Source organism: Macrotis lagotis, chromosome 3 (genome assembly GCF_037893015.1).
Source record: "Macrotis lagotis isolate mMagLag1 chromosome 3, bilby.v1.9.chrom.fasta, whole genome shotgun sequence".
NCBI lineage: Eukaryota > Metazoa > Chordata > Mammalia > Peramelemorphia > Peramelidae > Macrotis > Macrotis lagotis.
The window spans coordinates 182,870,650-182,891,178 of NC_133660.1; the positions used below are offsets into that span (position 1 = coordinate 182,870,650).

Here is a 20,529-nt window from a genome sequence, read left to right on the forward strand (position 1 = left end):
TTAGGTATCAGCACCACATTGGTTTCATAGAAAGAGTTAGGCAGAGTTCCATCTTCCCCTATTTTTACAAAGAGTTTATATAGAAATGGTTCCAGGTTCTTTAAATGTCTGGTGGAATTCACTTGTGAATCATTTAGGTACTGGAGATTTTTCTTGCTTAGGGAGTTCAATGATGGCTTGCTGAATTTCTTTTCCTGAGATAGAATTGTTTAGGTATTTAATCTCCTTTTCATTTAACCTGGATGACTTATATTTTTGTAAATATTCATTCATTTCACTTAGATTGTGAAATTTTTTGGAATAGAGTTGGGTAAAATAATCCTGAATTATTACTTTTGTTTCCTCCTAATTGGTGGGGAATTCATCTTTTTCATTTGATATTAGTAATTTGGTTTTCTTTCTTATTTTTAATCAAATTGACCAGATGTTTATCAATTTTTTTGGTTTATTCATAAAATCTAGTTTTGGTTTTATTCATTAGTTTAAAACTTTTCTTGCTTTTGATTTTATTGATTTCTCCTTTAAGTTTTAGAATTTCGCATTTGGTATTTAATTGGGGGTTTTCAATGTAGTCTTTCTCTAATTTTTTTAGTTGCATATTTAGTTCCTTTCCATCCCTATTCAGTTTCCTCCATAAGTCTATCATATCTAGTTTTTCAAACAATCTATTTATCTCCTTAACTTCTTTCTTGTTTATTTTATGATTTGGTTTATCTAGATCTTAGAGCAGGAAATTGAGGTCTCCTACTAGTAGAGTTTTGTTGCCCAAGTCTTCCTGTAGTTTTTTGAGCTTCTCCTCTAAGAATTTGGATGCTATCCCATTGGGTGCATATATATTCAGTTTTGAAATCACTTTATTGTCTATGGTACCTTCTAGGAGGATATATTTTCCTTCCTTATGTTTTTTTAATGCTATCTATTTTTGCAGCTGCTTTGTCTGAGAAAAGAATTGCTACCCCTGCTTTTTTTCACTTCATCTAAAGCAAAATATATTTTTCTCCAACCTTTTATCTTTACTCTATATGTATCTCTCTTCTTCAAATGAATGTCTTATAAGCAGCATATTGTAGGATTCTGGTTTTTAATCCCCTCTGCTATTTGGCTACATTTTAAGGGAGAGTTCATCCCATTCACATTCAAAGTTATAATAATTACTAACTCTTTATTGCCCTCCATGCCATCTTACCTCTGTTTGTATTTTCCCCCTTTCCCCCCTTTGTCTATTTTCCCCAGCATTTCATTTTTGAATACCACCCTCTTCAGTATGTTTGACCTCTTATATCCATGCCCCTGCTCTTTATTTCCCCTTTCCCTTTTTCATTTTTACCTTCCCTTCCTTCTGTTAGTTCCCTTTTTTCTCCCTCTCCCTTTATCCTTCCCCTTCTCCCCTTTTCCCCCTTTAATCCTTGAAAGGTTAGATGTTTTTTTTAAGTTAACTGAGTATGTGTGTAAGTTAATTTTAAGCCAAGTCTGATGAGAAGAAGATTCAGGATTTTATCATCTCCTCCCTTCTTGCCCCTCTAATATCATAGGACTTTCATAACTCTTAATGTAAGGAGATTTACCCCTATTCAATCCCCTTCCTCCTGCTGTCTCCTTCCTGTCCCTCTTTTTAAGGAGGGGATATTTTTAAATCATTCTATCTGAGTCATAGAAAATTCTGAGTATCTGTCACTTTTAGCGGAGTACATTCTATCTAATAGATTTAAAATTCTTGAGAATTATTAGAGTCTTTCTCCCAAGCGGGGTTATAGCCAGTTTCATCCCATTGGATGGTAGTCTCATGGATAAGTCATGAGTGTCCATCACTTCTGGCTAGGTATATTCTCTCATTTAGAAATACATTTATCTAGAGTCATGAGAATCTTTTTCCCATGCTGGGATATAGTCAGGTTCAACTTATTGGATAGCAGTTTTTTCTTCCCTTTCCCACTCCCTTTTTTTTTAATCTTTTCATGTGTCTCTTTAACCTCCTGTTTGATGTCCAAATTTTCTACTTAACTCTGGTCTTTTGAACAGGAATTTTTGGAATTCTTCCATTTCATTAAATTTCCATCTTTTCCCCTGAAAAAGAAGGCTCAGCTTTGTGGGATCATGGATTCTTGGCTGCATTCCAAGCTCCCTTGCTCTTAGGAATATCTCCTTCCAGGCCATTTAATCCTTTATTGTTGATGCAGTCAGGTCCTGCATAATCCTTACTGTGGCTCCCTTGGTAGTTAAATTATTTCTCTTTGGCTGCTTGCAGGATTTTCTCCTTTATCTGATAGTTCTGGAATTTAGCCACAACAATCCTTGGTGTTTTCATTTATGATCCCTTTCTGGAAGGATATATTTATTGTTTCAATTACTACTTTGCCCTCTGGTTCCATGATATCAGGGCAATTTTCCAGCACTAGATCCTTTAATATTATGTCCAGGCTTTTTTTCTCTTCAGTGTTTTCAGGAAGTCCAATAATTCTCAGGTTGCCCCTCCTCGAAGTCTATTCTCGAAGTCCGTGGTTTCGCTGAGGAGATATTTTACATTTTCTTCTATTTTTCTATTTTTTTTTTCGTTTTCCTTAACAGGCTACTCCTTCTCATGAAGTCATTAGTTTCCACAGACTCCATTCTTTTTTTAAGAGAGGAATTTTCTTCATTTACCTATTTTTGAAAGAACTTTCCATTTGACCAATTGAGGCTTTGAGAAAATTATTTTATTTTGGCATTTTCCCTATTGAGGATCTGAGAGAATTATTCTCATTTTTGTATTAGTGCAATTGTATTTTCCAATGATTTGTTTTCTTGTTGTAAGGTGTTAATTGACTTTCCCAAATTTTCCAATTGATTTTTCGACTCCTTACTTTTTTCTTTAAGGAAGTCTTTCTGTGCTGAAGACCAGATCATATTCTCCTTAGAGGTTCTAGGTTTCTCTGAGTTAGAGGCTTTTCCTTCCTAGAATTTTTTCTATGGATCTACCTTTCTGCTGACCTTTCTTCATTTTGCTAAGACTTTGAGTTGGGGAGGGGCTGATTTACAGAAATTTGGTGTTGGGATCCCTAGAGGCTTTACATATTGAGTGCAATATCTCCAGCTGGCCAGTAAGGGGTACTGGTGCTTTCTCTGCAGTGTCTGTGTCCTTGATTGAGGCCTTCTCCGTTAGCCTGGAGGAAGTGATTGAAGCTGTTAAATACTTTTGTCTTGAATTAATGGTGGTCTCTACCATGGGGTGAGGTCATCCCTCTCCCTACTGTCAGCTGAGCTGGTTCTTCTGCTCACACACCTGTTCCTAGGGCCAAAGTAGTCTGTAATTATGTTTGTTCTAGGAAGAGGCCTCAGAGACATTAGGAGTAAGGCCTCAGAGTTCCTCAGATCAGAGGAGCCTAGGGATGCTGTCCTCAAGTCTTTTGCAGCAGAACTCTCCACCTCAACCATGCTGGTAAGCTCCAGAAAGTCAGTGTCAACACCGATGCCTCTGTTCCCTAGTTGACCCAAGCCCCCAGGATAGACCAGGCTTTAGCCTTGCTGATCAAGCAGGTTCTGTTCTTGGGCCCTCAGGCTCACAGGACTCCAATACTGATGCTAATCAGGCTGAGCAGTGGCTGATCAGCCCTCTGTACCCAGACTTACCCAGGAACTCAGAAAACAAATCTTGAGGTAGTTGTTCTTTATCCTGGCTTTTGTCTCTGGGTTTTGTGAATTGGATTTTTGTTAAGAGGTTTGTTTCTTATCATAGATGGGGAAAGATCAGGAGATTTTAGAACTGTGCCTGTCTTCTCTCTGCCATCTTGGCCGGAACTGTGAACTGACTTTCTATAAGGACAGTCAGGAGGTATCATGTGCTCAATGTACTTTCTATTGAGAAGTAGCAACTTGGACTGAGGCAATTACATTTTAAAATATGCAAAGTAATTTTTATGAGGAGGTCAACTATCTAAGTCAGAGGCAAAGAACATATACTAGACCATTTTGTCTAGTGCTGTCATGGAGGCAGAACTGGAAAAAAATAAAGGAATTTTTAATGGACAAATTAATTTGATATTTGAACAAATTTAGCCAGCAAATTAGGTTATAAATATCCAAACAATTCTTGGCAGGGAAAAAAGCTTTCCCATCTCTGAAACTAGAAGATGGTAATTTCTTAATAATGAAATAGTGGTGCCATACTAGATAATTGAATAGGAGAATAGTATGAGGACCCAGGAAGAGAGGAGTTTAGATGGACTGAAACAAAGAAGCAGATTGTGATGGCCAGTGAGAAGAGATTCAACTTACACAACTAAGATGTAGAATCACAAAGATTCTGACTTGAGTCAAAAGGTAGTAGTAGGTTGGTATGTCCTTCACTGAAGTGGTAATAATGTTGAGTTTGTTTTTAATCCTTGAGAATGAAGTGAAAAATGGAAGGACAGAAGAATTTCCAGGCATGAAAAATGTTGAACTTCTCTAATGGTCAACAGATAAGTTTTAGACTAGAAGGATTACCCACTTTTATAAGATCACAGATTCTTTTAAGTATATGAGTAAAATAGAAATCAATACAAAATATTTTAACTCAATTATGTATATTATATATGTATATAGCTCTCCATATATTACTCTATTAACATAGTGACAGGGAATTATTCTACAAAGATTAGTTGATCTATGCAAACTAAGACTTAATATTTCATTTGAATGAATGTTTAGGTTGTCACACTAACCTCCTACCATCAGAGATTTACACATACCATTTTCTAGATCATGGGGAATGATCTCCCTCTTCTCTCTACTTTCACACCTTATCTTCTCTAAAAGGTTGTAGTAAAATTCCTTTAGGAAGTCTGCTAAATAAAAAAAAATTACCTGAACAAAAAATGAGTCAGAGAAATTGTCATAAATGGATTGCATTTTGTTTGAATGTTAAGCCTTTCTTCAAGGTGAAAACAAGCTCTTATTCCTCAAATTTCTTAAGGCTCTTTGTCTAGACAGGCATATAATACCAACTCTTGTATCAAAGTTCTATAATGCATATGTGTGTGTATGTGTGTATGTATGTATGTATATGAATATATATATATATATATTTATATGTACAAAATTTCCCACATATTGGTAAGAATTATTGAATTGCAAGCTGCTTGAATTTAAGGTTTGAATCCTATATTCATATCTTCAGTGATCCATAAATGTATACTGAATTGACTTGAAAGATTGATTATAATATGACTCACTCAGGGGACAATACATTTATCTTCAGGAACAATGTTATGTTATGTCCAGCAGCAGGGCTATCTATGTTCCACATTCAATTGAAGAGAAAGCAGCTGTTGGTTCGCACAGGGTTGGGCACATCACAGATGTTCAATAAATACTTGCTGAGTGAATGATTAAACTTGCCATGACTTGTATCATTACTCTCAACTCCCACTGTGTAATACGATATATCATAGATATACAAGGTATAGTTTGGACAAGTGAGGTGACACAAGGATCAACCCAACAGTTTTTTATCAGTTCTGTCAGTGTGTTTTCTTTTGATTTCCTATTTTATCTTAAGAATTTATTTTGCCAGTGGATGTATAGTGGGTCAGAGAGGCCAGGACAAATCTAATTTTAATTATTTGAGCATCATTTAATGGCTATTTTATTAGATGTTATTAATGGGAAAGGGATTCAGCCTAATCCTGGCTTTCATTTGATATGTTTGCTATGCTATTGTCTAATTAATTTGCAATTCTGAAATTAAAATTTTACCTCCCAAACTTAAGATTGCAATAGGTAGTTTGTTTTATTAAACTTTTTAAATCATTAGTAGAATTTCCCTGAGACATGCCAATTTCCTTTATGTATTAGCCTCATAGAACTCATTCCTTTCAATTCTTTAAATGGTTTGAAGTTAATAATCTCAACAAATTCCTTCCTGCCTTCAAATGAAGAAGCTATTTCAAGGGGCTTATCCAGGTCAACTAGACTTGAATCACTGACTGTATTCATTCATGTCTTAAATTTAACAACTGTTCTCATTGTTTTCTTTAATTTACTATGGTAAATAAACATTTGGAATATGGTACACCCTTGTTTCATACAACAATGAAAAACTGCAGACTAATTTTCAGAAATAGAATTTCTATACTTGTACTTCAGTTTCAATGAATCAGAGATCTGATTAATGTATTAATTTCTTCAATGGTAACGGCTGAAAGTCATATACTCAGTCTTATACTGTCTCACTAATTCCTATGTTAAATACTCCATCTAGATATAGTCAACATATTAGAGATCTTCCTTTACTTCTCCACATTCATGGGTACTAGATACTCATGGATCAGTTTGTTTTTTTCTAAGTGTTGTAGCCTGAACATCTTTTCATAAGATATGTTCCTTGATGGATAGCCTTTATGGCACTTCTTGACTGTAAGTCATCAATAAAAAGGGATACTCACAATATATTTTACAGTTTCTTTTGATTTTTTTATAACTTTAATTTCTTGTTCACAGTGCCAGGGAGAAGCTTTGAATTATTAGTAACACTTTACAATTTACACATCCTATCTTTATTCTGTTCAATCCTAAACCTGACTCATTATTCATCTCCACTTGCCTTTGTCCAATAGTGATATATTACCTCATTGAACTGGTCATCCAATTTCAAGTCAGTATTAAAAAAATAGAAAATTTTCATCAGTTTTGTTTAGTTCATCATAGACAGAGTTGGAAGGTGAAATAGAAGCTTTCAAATATAATCTCTTCCTTTTACATATGAGGAAACTGAAGATAAATGAAATTAAATAATATATGTATAATCATAAATATCTAAAGAATCATTTGAACTCAAAACTTCCTGGTCCCATATCCAGTACCCTATTTGTGAAATCTTGCTGCCTCTATGGATTAGTTAGACTATTGATAGAACTTGTATATTGCTTTTGAAAACATATTTTTATTGATAACCTTTCTTTTTTATGATGGATTTATCCCCATCACAGAAATAAATTCCTTAAAGCAATGATGACAAAATAAAGAGAAATGAGATAAATTTTTTAAAAAATTGAAATAAATCTTAAATTATATACAGTGTTATACACCTCTTCCACACCAAAACCATCCCAGCAAAGAGAAGTTGTTCTTTCATATCATTACATTGGAATAGAACTTATTATTTAAAATTTTATAAAATTCATTTTAAATTTGTGTTTATTCCTCTTTCCACTAACGTTGTATAGTGTATTGAATATATTATTGTCCTGGCTCTTACTTCATTTTCCATCAGTTTATATAAATCTTTTCATGAATTTCATTTCTCAGATATTTTAATTCTCATCATTTTCCTCCAACAAGTTGAAAAATATAAGATGTTTACTTAATATGAAATCCAAGGACTTTATGAAAGTGATATGAATACTCTGAAATTTGAGTTAAATAACATGTTTCAAATACAGCAAGAAGAGTCTAAACTTCCATTACTTTTTGCAAGTTAAGAGCAAAAGTATCAATAATAATAGCAAAAATTTCAATAGTAAACTATATGATATCTAATTCTTATATTTTAATTGCTCAGAAAATTAGACCTAAAAATGATTCCTTTTTCACATGTCATAGGAATATAAATTTTAAAATATTATTTTATTTTTTCCAATTACATATAAAGATAATTTTCAACATTCACCCTTTTTTATAGTTTTTGAATACCACATTTTTCTACCAACCTTTCCTTCCCTCCCACTTTCACATGAGAACAATATGATATAGACTGTACATGTACAGGAATCTGTCTATATCAGATAGTTGCTGAGTAAATGATTAAACTTGCCATGACTTATATATTAATTAATCCATCTGACCCTGAAGATTATTTTTTCTTAGAGAGTTCATTGATGGATTGTTCATTCTCTTTTTTTCTGAAATAGGCTTAAGTGCAGTGTTACCTTCATATTAGTTGTTAATTTGTTCTGAAATTCTTGATGAGTGAGAAAGCCACAAGTTACTAAGAAATTTTTTCCCATAAGAAATGATGTAATTAAAAATAAATCATGAAAGTTTCACAGAACTTCCATATTTTCTGTTCTAATATGAAGTAATGAGCTTATTTTTTAAATATAGAACCTTTAAACTAGACAGATTAAAAAAAGCAATTAATTTTATTAAAAAATAAAATAAAACTTTAACTTTATTGTCTATCCTCACTCAAAGAGGATCCTGAAATACAATTGATTTGGATTTAAAGTGAGGGGGAGGCTCTATAAATTTGCAAATAGTACCCTATTTGTGAAATCTGATATAGACTGTACATGTACAATTATGTTTAATGTATTTCCATATTACTCATGTTGTGAAAAGTGAATTAGAATTAAAGGAGAAAAAAATCATTTGTGCCCACTACATAGATTGTTTTCTGATTGTTTTAGATAGATGCAGCTTATCATTTTGAGCAAAATTCCATTTATTCCTATACTTTCTAGTGTTTTTAATATGAATGGATGTCATATTTTGTAAAATATTTTTTCCAGCATCTACTGAGATAATCATATTGTAGAAGAAGAAATATCTGTCTAGTTTTAATATTAAAATAAATGTTATTTTTGTCTGTCTGAGGGACTCCCTCAGTTGCATGAGCTCTAATCAGATGCATATCCCCTCCTATTGTTCAATGTAACTCCATAGATAAATGTAAAATTGACAAGATAAGAGTAACCTCAGCTAACTTATCTACCTCCCCCCTCAGCTCCTAATCTTTACTTGAACTTTGCTCAAATTCTCTTGCCTAGGAAATGGGCAAGACTATAAAATTCTGGCCTAAACCTAAATTCCTTGCTCAAATCTGGACTCACTGAAGCTTAAGTCTGGTTAGCTCCTAAGGCTGTCTTTCCATTCATTCTTTTCCTCAGGTGTTTTGCCTAGACCTTAGTTATTCACCATGTACTCAATCAGCTAAATGGCTGGCCAGTAAAAAAAAAAAAAAAAAAGTCTTAATCTGTGAACTTTGCAGGTTTGTGAAGTAACCAGAGCTTATCTTGAATTTTTCACTTCAAAAGTTCTTAATCTTTATGCCAGTGATTTCTCCACATCAATGTGATATCTATTAGATTTGTTACTGATATGATTGATTATACATATTATTTTCCTCATGTTGAACTATCTCCACATTCCTTGTATAAGTCCTAATTGATAATAGTGTATTATTTCTAAGGATGAGTTGCTATAATCTCTGCATTAATATTTTATTTAAAATTTTTGCATCAATATTAGTTAATTAGTTGATTTTCTTGGGTTCTTTAAAATTTTGTCTCTTTTGGCTTTTCCAGGTAGTACCACATTGTTGTCATTAAAGAAATTCACCTTCACTTTCCCCTATTTTTTCAAATAATTAATATAGAATTTGAATTAATATTCTTTAAATGTTTGGTAGAGTTCACTCATTAATCCATCTGACCCTGAAGATAATTTTTTCTTAGAGAGTCCATTGATGGATTGTTCATTCTCTTTTTTTCTGAAATAGGCTTAAGTGCAGTGTTACCTTCATATTAGTTGGTAATTCTTGATGAGTGAGAAAGCCACAAGTTACTAAGAAATTTTTTCCCATAAGAAATAATGTAATTAAAAATAAATCATGAAAGTTTCACAGAACTTCCATATTTTCTGTTCTAATATGAAGTAATGAGCTTATTTTTTAAATATAGAACCTTTAAACTAAACAGATTAAAAAAAGCAATTAATTTTATAAAAAAATAAAATAAAACTTTAACTTTATTGTCTATCCTTCTCACTCAAAGAGGATCATGAAATTCAATTGATTTGGATTTAAAGTGAGGGGGAGGCTCTATAAAGTCACTAGCCTCCACTTCTCTTCTGAAAGGTCAAAACCCTTAGCAGAAAAAGATGATCCTATAAATGGAAGTGAATGCAAAGTTGTTTACTTTTTTATTATATAGAGTTTTTTCCCCAATTATTTACAATAAGTTTCTACCTATCAGTTTTGGGTAAGGTTTTAAATTTTACAATTTTTCCTGGAACCTTCTGCCCTCCCTCCTCAACCCAACAGAAGGCAATCTGATATTCTTTAGATTATTTCCATGATACACATTGATCAAAATTGAATGTGATGAGAGAAAAAAAAAAACATATCCTTGAGGAAGATATAAAATATTAGAGATAGCAAAGTTATGTAGTACATAAGACAACATTCTTAAAAAGTTGAAGTTAATAATCTTTGATCTTTAAACTCACAATTCCTTCTCTGGATACAGATGGTATTCTCTATCACAGATACCCTAAAACTGTCCCTGATTATTGCACTGATGAAATGAGCAAGATCATTAAGGTTGACCATCACCCTATGTTGTTGTTAAGGTGTACAATAATTCTTCTGGTTCTGCTCATTTCACTCAGCATCAATTCATGCAAGTCTTTCCAGGTTTTTCTAAAATACCCACCCCTCCTGATTTCTAGTAGAACAGTAGTGTTGTATCACAATTTGTTTAGCCATTGCCCAAATGATGGATATCCCCTCGATTTCCAAATCTTTACACCACAGAGCTGCTATAAATATTTTTGTACAAGTGTTGTTTTTACCCTTTTTCATGATCCCTTCAGGATATAGCACCAGTAGCTTTATTGCTAGATTAAAGGGTATGCACATTTTTTTTGGTCCTTTGGGCATAATTCCAAACAATTCTTCAGAAAGGTTGTATCCATTCACAGCACCACCAATGTATTAGTGTCTCACATTTCCCACATTCCTTCCAACCATGATCATTGTCCTCTCTGATCATATTGGCCAATCTGAGAGGTACAAGGTGGTACCTATAATTTGCATCTCTCTAATCAGTAATGACTTTGAATAATTTTTCATATGACTATGGTTAGCCTTGCTTTCCTCATCTGTAAATTGCTTTTGCATATCCTTTGACCATTTGTCAATTGGGGAATGGCTTGATATTTATAAACACTAGTTTCAAAAATTGTTTTCCAATTTACTCCATTTCTTTTGAACATAGAATGGTTTTATTTGTGCAAAAGCTTTTTAATTTAATGTAACCAAAATTATCCAATTTATTTTTTATGATGTTCTCTATCTCTTCCTTGGACATAAATTATTACCCTTTCCATAGATATCTGTCAGGTAAGTTATTCTTTGTTCTCCTGATTTGATTATTTTATTGCCTTTTATGTCCAAATTCTGCACCCATTTTGATCTTATCTTGATATAGGGTGTGAGATGCTGGTATAATTCAAGTTTCTGCCTTACTGTCTTTCAGTTAATATAGCAATTATTATCAAAGAGTGAGTTCTTATGCCATAATCTGAACTCTTTGGCTTTATCAATTTTTTATCAATCATTTCCTGTTGTCTCTTTTGTACCTAGACTATTCCACTGATCTATCACTATTTCTTAAGCAGTGCCAGACAGTTTTGATGACTGATGCTTGATAGTATCATTTTAGATCTGGTAAGGCTAAGCCACCTTTTTTTGCACTTTTTATCATCAAATCTCTAGATATTCTTAACTTTTTTTCTCCACATGAATTTTTTTATAATTTCTTTGAGCTCATTAAACCAATTTTTTGAAAGTTTGATTGGTATGGCACTAAATAAGTAATTTAATTTTGTATTCTTTTATTATATTAACTTAGTATATCCATGAGCAATTGAGATTTTTCCATTTATTTACCTCTGATTTTATTTGTGTGAAAAGTGTTTTATAGTTTTTTTCACACAGTTTCTGAGTCTACCTTGTAGACTCCCAAATATTTTATGTTGTCTGATGTTATTTTAATTGGAATTTCTCTTTCTAGCTCTTGCTGCTGAATCTTAGTAATATATTGAAATGTTGAAAATTTTTGTGGGTTTATTTTCTATCCTGTGACTTTGTTAAAGTTGCTAATATTTCCAGTAGTTTCTTAGATAATTTTTTAGGGTTCTTTAGGTATACCATCATGTCATCTGCAAAGAGTGAAAATTTTGTTTCTTCCTTCCCAATTCTAATTCCTCCAATTGCTTTTTCTTCTCATATTGCTGAAGCTAACATTTCTAATACAATATTGAATAGCAGTGGTGATAATAGGTATCCTTGTTTCACCCCTTATCTTATTGGAAATCTTTCTAGCTTATCCCTGTTACCTATAATACTGGTTGATATTTTCAGATAGATGCTGCTTATCATTCTAAGGAATGATCCATTTATTACCTATGCTTTCTAGTGTTTTTAGTAGGATTGGGTGCTGTATTTTGTCAAAGGCTTTTTTAACATCTATTGAAATAATCATAAGATTTCTGTTAGGTTTGATATTTATATTGCCAATTATCTGACAATTTTCCTCATATTGAACCAACCCTGCATTCCTGGAATGAATGAAGCTCAGTCATAGTGTATAATCCTTGTGATAACTTGCAGTAATCACTTTGGTAAGATTTTATTTAAGATTTTTCATTCATATTTATTTGGGAAATTTGTCTATAATTTTCTTTCTGTGTTTTGACTCCTTCTGGTTGAGGTCTCAGCACCAACATTTTGGTGCCATTAAAAAGAATCAGGCAGAATTCCATCTTCACCAATTTCTCCAATGAGTTTATATAGAATTGAAACCAATTGTTCCTTAAATGTTTGATAGAATTTACTTGTGAATCCATCTGTCCCTGGAGATTTTTATTCTTAGGAATTTCATTGATGGCTTGTTGAATTTCTTTTTATGAGATAGGATTCTTTAAGTATTTAATTTCCTCTTCATTTAACATGGAATGGTTATATTTTTTGTAAATATTCATTCATTTCACTTAGATTATCAGATTTGTTGGCATACAGTTGGACAAAATAGTCATGAATTCTCACTTTAGTTTCCCCATCATTGGTGATGAGTTTACCTTTTTTATTTTTGACACTAGTAATTTGATTTTCTCCTTTCCTTTTTAAATCAAATTAACCAAAGTTTCGTCTAGTTATTGTTTTTTTTTCCATAAAATTATCTTTCGGTTTTACTAGTCCAATAGTTTTCTTCCTTTGGGTTTTATTGATTTCTCCTTTAATTATTAGAATTTCTAATTTGATATTTAATTGGGGTTTTTAAATTTGTTCTTTTTCTAATTTTTGTAGTTACATGATTAGTTCATTGATTTCCTCTGTCTCTATTTTATTCAATTAAGCATTTAGAGATATAATATATCTTCTAATGACTGTTTTGACTGTATTCCCTCAGTTTTTGTATGTTGTCTCATTATTGTCATTGTCTAGGATGAAATCATTAATTCTATTCATAATTTGTTGTTTGATCCACTCAATCTTTATTTATTGAAGGCAATGGGGTAAGTGACTTGCCTAAGGTCACACAGCTAGGCAATTATTAAATATCTGAAGTGGATTTGAACTCAGGTCCTTCTGACTCCTAGACCAGAGCTGTATTCACTGTACTACCTATCTGCTCCCCACTCATTCTTTAAAAAGAGGCTATTTAGCTTCCAATTAGATTTAGGTCTATTTCTCTATGTCCCATTATTGCATGTAATTTTTTTTTTTTAATTTCATTATGGTCTGAAAGGAAGTATTCACTCTTTCTGTCTTTCTGCATTTGATTATGAGGGGGGGGTTTTTGTTGTTGTTGTTGATTTTTGCAAGGCAATGGGGTTAAGTGGCTTGCCCAAGGCCACAGAGCTGGGTAATTATTTAGTGTCTAAGTCCAGATTTGAACTCAGATACTCCTGACTCCAGAGTCAGAGTTGTATTCACTGTGCTGCCTAGCCTAGGTGATTTTGAGGCTTTTGTGACCCAGTACATAGTCAGTTTTTGTGTAGGTGCCATGTTCTGCAGAAATAAAGGTATATTCCCTTCTATCCCTGTTAATTTTTTTCCAAAGGTCTATAAAGTCTAAGTTTTTATAACATTCTATGTACCCCCTTAAATTACTTCTTATTTATTTGATACTTAGAGGGAGGGTGGGAGAGAGTTTGAGGTCTCCCAACAGTAGAATTTTACTGATGATGTTTTCTTGGAGCTCATTTATCTTCTCCTTTAAGAGTTTGGATACTATGCCACTTTATATAGTAATCATATGTTGAAATTTATATTCTTGAAATTGCTTCATTCTCTATGGTACATTTTAATGATATCTATTTTTGCAACTGCTTTGTCTGAAATAAGGATTTACACCCCTGCCTTTTTCACTTCAGCTAAAGCATAATATATTCTGCTCCAACCTTTTACCTTTACTCTATGTGTCTCTCTCTGATTCAAATGAGTTTCTTGTAAGCAACCTATTGTAGGATTCTGGTTTTAAATTCATCCTGCTATCTGCTTATATTTTATGGGAGAGATCATCCCATTCACATTCAAAATTATAATTACTAACCCTTTACTGCCCATGTCATCTTCCCTCCACTTGTATTTTCCCCTTTTTTCACTTCATCCCTATTTCCTAGTATTTTGCTTCTAAATACCACTTCTTTCAGTTTGTTTGCCCCTTATATCTAATTCCCCTTTCTTTCCCCTTTCCCTTTGCTCCTTCTTCCTTCCCTTCCTTCTTTCAGTTCTTCCTTTCCTCTCCCCTCCCGCTTTCCCCTATCAATGCTTGAAATGTAAGGTTTCTAAACTCAACTCTATTTGTGTATGTGTGTGTGTGTTTGTGTGTGTGTGTGTGTGTGTGTAGTATCTCTCTTTGAGGCAAATCTGATTAGAATAAGATTCAGGTGATTCTTACCTCATCCCTTCTTCCTCTCTATTGCAATAGGTCTTTCACATTTGATCTCCTCCATCCTCCTGTCTCTTTACTGTTCCACCTTTTTAAGGAGATATTATTTTAAAATCATCCTATCATGATCATAGACAAGTCATGAGTGTCCATTACTTCTGGCTAAGTATATTTTGTCTACTAGAATTACATTTCTCAAGAGTTATGAAAATCTTTCTCCCAGGTGGGTATATATGCAGTTTCATCTTATTGGATAATATTTTTTTTTTCTTTTCCCCTTTTACCTTTTCATATTTCTCTTGATGTTCCTGTTTGAAGTCCAAATTTTCTATTTAACTCTGGTCTTTTCAGCAGGAAAAGTTGGATGTTTCCTATTTAATAAAATGTCCATCTTGGAAGAGAAGGATCAATTTTGCTGGATAGTGAATTCTTGATTGCATTCCAAGCTCCCTTGCTCTTCAGAATACCATATTCCAGTCCCTTTGATCCCTTATTGTTGATGCAGCCAGGTCCTGTGTTATCCTTACTGTTGCTTCGTGGTATATAAATTGTTTCTTTCTGGCAGCTTGCAGGATTTTCTCTTTTATCTGATATTTCTGGAGTTTGGCCTCAATATTCCTTAGTATTTTCATTTTTGGATCCCTATCAGGAGGGAATCAATGTATTCTTTCAATGACTATTTTGCCCTTTGGCTCCATGATATCAGGGCAAATCTCCTTCATTATATCCAGAAGTATGGAGTCTAGGCTTTTTTTCTCCTCAAAGTTTTCAAAAACCCAAGTGATTCTTAAATTATCTCTCCTGGATCTATTCGCTAGGTCATTTGCTTTGCCAATAAGTTATTTTACATTTCCTTGTATTTTTTATTTTATTTAACAGATTTTGGTGTCTCATGAAGTCATTGGTTTCCACAGATTCCAATCTTTTTTTTTCAAAGAGAAGATTTTTCTTTATTTATCTTTTGCAACTCCTTTTCCAATTGGTCAATTCTAATTTTTTTGTTTTCTTAGGTTTTTGCAGGGCAAACCTAAAGTGGCTTGCCCAAGACCACACAGTTAGGTAATTATTAAGTGTCTGAGGCTGGATTTGAACTCAGGTACTCCTGATTCCAAGGCCAGTGCTCTATCCACTGTGCCACCTAACCACCCTGTCAGTTTTAATTTTTGAAGGAGGTTTCCATTTACCCAATTGTGTTTTTTTTTTGTCTTTAATTATTTATTAAGTGAAAATAGTTCAAGAAAAATGTTAAACTTTCAATGTTAGCCAGCATGTGATTTTTAAAGGTGCAGATGATCCCATATGTGGATTACTTGGGCTCCTGGGGGTTTCTCTTAGGTTCTGCAGCTTGCTTTTTGACCACCTTATGGCAAAGTAGGACTTCTACCAGAAGACAGATGTTGAACAGGGAAAGATGGTCAAAGTCAAAGCAACTGATTCTTGCTACTTATTAGTTCTGAAAATAGGCTTATAGGGTAAAATGCTAGAACAAATTGAGTAACTATAAATTTCTTTTATTCATTTTATCTTAGCTTCTCTCCAATTATTACTTTATTGCAATGTGCTCACAGGCAGAAGTGGTTATTCCCAAACACTCCACTGATGCTCTCTTTTCCTTCAATCTCATTTCCTGCCTTAATTATCCAAGGCTGTGATATACGATTGATCAACTATAGCCCCAAAGTTAAAAAAACAAAGTTGTCACAGATTCTACATACAGGCAAAATAGGTTTACTGGAATGTCTTTAGTCACAGTTGAAAGTAGCAGTATTGAAAACATTAGTTTCACCATAAATAATGGAAACCATTTCCAAAATCCAATTTTTTTCCATGAGAAAAATTATACACTTTGTGATCATTAATTGAATGGTTACCAATCCTTTTTACATAATGTTTCATGTTTTACCTGCCATCCTATCCCTGAACTTGACGCAATAAATCCTTCTCCCTCTCTAATTTACAGTAGGAAGTTATGTTAAATTATAAATATCATCATCAACGTTTAACTCTATATACAAATAATGTATTGGCAAGTGTCTAGTTTCAAATTAGGCTTCTATAACAAGGCAAAGTAAATGTTTCTTTTAAAAATAAATTAATGACAGCATATTTTGGTAAAGGAGAGGATGCTAATCGGGAATTTGTCAATGCTCCAATTTGAACAGGACACTTGCCTCTTCTTGAGAAAAAACATTTTCAAAGTCATGTACATTTATCTTTAAATTATACAGCAATCTTCTTTTTTTTTTAATTGTCCCAGAAATGTTTTATTAGAGATCTCTGGTCACAGAATCAAGTCCGATATTTCAGGACAATAGGAACTAAGCTTTGGTAAAATCCCTTTGGCAGGTGTGGAAGATGGATTCATGTAGGGAAATGCTTGAGGTAGGGAATCAAATTAAAATGCTGCTGCAGTAATGCAGGCAAGTGAAGAAAGGATTCAAAGATGCTTTTGGAGTAGAAATGACATGATCTGGCAACTGATTAGCTATTGATAATCACCAGCAAAAGGAGAACAGCAACCAGAGCCATAATGGCCTTCATTTTGCAGCCACACCATCACATTTGTCTTCGAAGCTGTTTCCATCTGTTGCTAAAAGCTGTTAGGTTATCTGATAAGCTTTCTGATTTGTCTTGTAGCTCATCCATTCTCTCTCCTCTTTCAGTCACTTTTGTAATATTCTCTTGCATGACATCAATTATTTCATCCACCTGATTCTGTACATGTCTAATTTTGTCATTCCGGGGTCCAAATTTTGGTCCAGATGGTCCCAGGAAAAAAATCCTCTTCTTCATCTGAATCTTCTTCCAAAAGATTTCTCCTTTCACTTTTCACAGAACCAGCGACATCATCATCATTTAGGTGGTGCTTGAATTTAGGCGGCATTTTTATTACTCAAAAAGTTGTTTTTCTTTTCCCAACTTTAAGAGGTAGATATATACCACCTGGCTGAGATGGCGGGGAGGGGAGGAAGGGGAGGAGGGGGAGGGGAGCGTCAGCTGGTGGGCACCTGGGCCACTCACCCAGGGCTCAATTGTGTTTTTGAGAGAATATTTTTTCTTTTTGCATTTGCCCAATTGTATTTTTGAAGGATTTGTTTTCTTGTTGCAAGATGCTACTTTTCTCTTGCATAGTGTGAACTTTCTTTTGTGTTTATTTTCCCCATTTCATTTTTAAGCTCCTTCCTGATCTCTTTGAAGAAGTCATTCTGGGCTTGAGACTTATTCATATTCTCTGATGCTCTAGTCCTCTCTGAGTTAGAATCCTTGTCTTCGAGGTAACATTCAGTGGACTTCCAATTTCCACTGGCCTTACTTCATTTTGGGCCCTTTTCTAGGATCTTTTGTTGGGGGAGAGGTTGATTCACAGACCTTCGGTAGTGAGATCCCTAGGGGTTTTGCTCACTGGGTTTAGAAATTCCAAGTGGGCCAGCTATTAGGGAATGCCAGACATTTTCTCCAGAGTGCCTGTGATCTTGATTATTGGCCCACTCCCTAGGCCTGGGTGGTGGGGTGGGGGAGGCAACAGCTTCTGGGTTATTCTCAAAAATTGTGAGTTGGGTCTTCAGGCTGTATAGTTAATCTTCTTAATCCTCAGTCATCACTGGGAGAGAATGGCTGCCAATACCTGAGCCTGTGGCACTGGGATGGGGTGTTTGTTCAGAGGAGATTAACTTTCTCCCACAGGAATGGGGGAGGAAGAGAGACTCAACTGGAAACAAGAGGACTTCACTGAAAACATAGGGGCTCACTGCTGTGGTCTTTCAGACCAGTCAAGGTGACTAGATCAATGTCTAGCTGTGTTGGAGCTCTCTCGTCTAATGTTCACACAGCCAAAATATCCTCCACTGGTCCCAAGTTAGTTCCTGGACCTCACCCATGGTCCCTTTGCTGACTCTCTGCTCTCTGTCCCCAGCTCACCCATGCACCCCATGATCAATGTCTCTGTGTGATCCTTTCCTTGGTTCTTCTCTGGGTTTTGTGAATCCAAATTCTGTTAAGAGGCTTGGATCATGTTAGTTATGAGGGAAAGCCAGGAGAGCTTAAGAGAGTGCCTGCCTTCTCTCTACCATTTTGGCTAGAAGTTCTGCAAAGCTGTTTATTGAGGGAAAGTGCAATTGACTGAGTGCAAGAAGACACTAGTAGGAGTAGGTGGTGGAGACAGCAAGTCTTTTTAAAGTCTATTGGATATAGGAGGCTGGGTTATGGTTTCTAGAGGGACCAGAAGCCATTGGAGTCTCCATGGAGGATGTATTTTGTTTGGAGGGTCACCAAGGTGAGATTGGGCCATTATTTGGAGTTTCTATGAAGTTTAGGATTCCTTTATTTCCTTAGGAAAGGATAATCAATGTGTCTCTGCTGAAACTCAGATCTGAATCCAATATTTTACAAAGCCATTTGAGTCCAGGACAACTGGAGATGGCCTTGGATAAAGTTTTGAAAGCTAAGAAACTTTCCCAGTTTAAAAGAGGCAAAGTCCACTCAGTGAATAAGGTAAAATAAGAGCGCCATGAGGCAAAGAGGCCCAGAATAACCACTTTTGCTTAAACTGAAAGGATGAGACCCTCAGGGCTTCTCATTGATTATGGCTGGTTTGTTAGAAATGAATACCCTCTTTTTTAAAGTCAAAACAAAAATTAGTTGAGACCCTCAGGGTTTCTGGTCAAAATAGAAATAATTACCATTTACCTTAACTCTGAACCAATGGAGACCAAAGCATTTTTTAGCAGGGGAGATAGATGGCTTAGTGAATAGAGCACTGACCTTGGAGTCAGGAATACAGGGGTTCAAATTCAGTTTCAGACATTTACTAGCTGTGTGACCTGCTTGCCTCACATCCAGGGCCATCTCCACTCATCCTGATTCAAATCTGGCCACTGAACTCAAAAGACTCCAAAGGAGCAAGTGAGGCTGGTTGAGGCTGGTGATTTAGCACAGCACTCCCCCACCACTACCTCCCCTTACCCAAATCCAATTAATGTGCTTGCCATGACATCACCTCCACCATGTTATAGTCTTCAAGATTGAAAGATAATCATTAAGATTAAGGAGGGAAGCAGAGAGATGAGCAATTGAAGAAACTTTTAGAGGGTCTTTATGTCTCACAGAAATTCTAGCAAGTTACACAAGTCTAGAGCAAGTGTAAAGTGCTAAAACATTTTTTTTCTAGGCAAAATGTGATGAGCAATGAGTTTGATGAATTATGAAACCCCTGAGAATTTAGTGACACTGTATTTCATTTCCTCTTCTATTTGTCTAGGCGATTTATATTTATGTAAATATTCATTCATTTCATATAGACTGCCAGATTTATTGGCATAGTTAGATAAAATGACTACAAATTATTGCTTTGATTTCTTCCTCATTGGTAAATTCAACTTTTCATTTTTCATACTGTTAATTTAATAGTCCTCTTTCTTTTTTAAAATCCAGTTAAGCAAAGGCTTATCTATTTTATTGTTTTTTTCATAAAACCAACTCAGTTTTAGTTATTAGTTTAATAGTTTTCTTACTTTCAATTTTGTTAATCACTCCTTTGATTTTCAGAATTTCTAATTTGTTCTTTTTCTACCTTTTTAGTTGCAGGCCTAATTTATTGATCTCCTCTTTCTCTATTTTATTTATCACTTTGAGATAGAAAATTTCCCCTAATAGTCACTTTATCTTCATTCCACAAGCTTGATGCACCTTTATTTTCATTGTCTTGGATTGGTTTTTTTTCTATGATTTGTTATTTGATTTGTTCATTGCTTAAAATTATTTATTTAGTTTCCAATTAGTTTTTAGTCTATCTTTTCATGGCCCTTTAGTGAATATAATTTCTATTTTATCATGATCTGAAAAAGATGCATTTACTATTTCTGCCTTTCTGAATTCAATTGTGAGGTTTTTATGTAGA

The 20,529-nt window shown here is 34.2% G+C and overlaps 1 pseudogene; it reads right to left on the reverse strand.

Moving 5' to 3' along the window:
• Nucleotides 1-16,922: 16,922 nt before the first annotated feature.
• On the reverse strand, nt 16,923-17,517 carry LOC141516349 (vesicle-associated membrane protein 4-like; annotated as a pseudogene).
• Nucleotides 17,518-20,529: the final 3,012 nt, after the last annotated feature.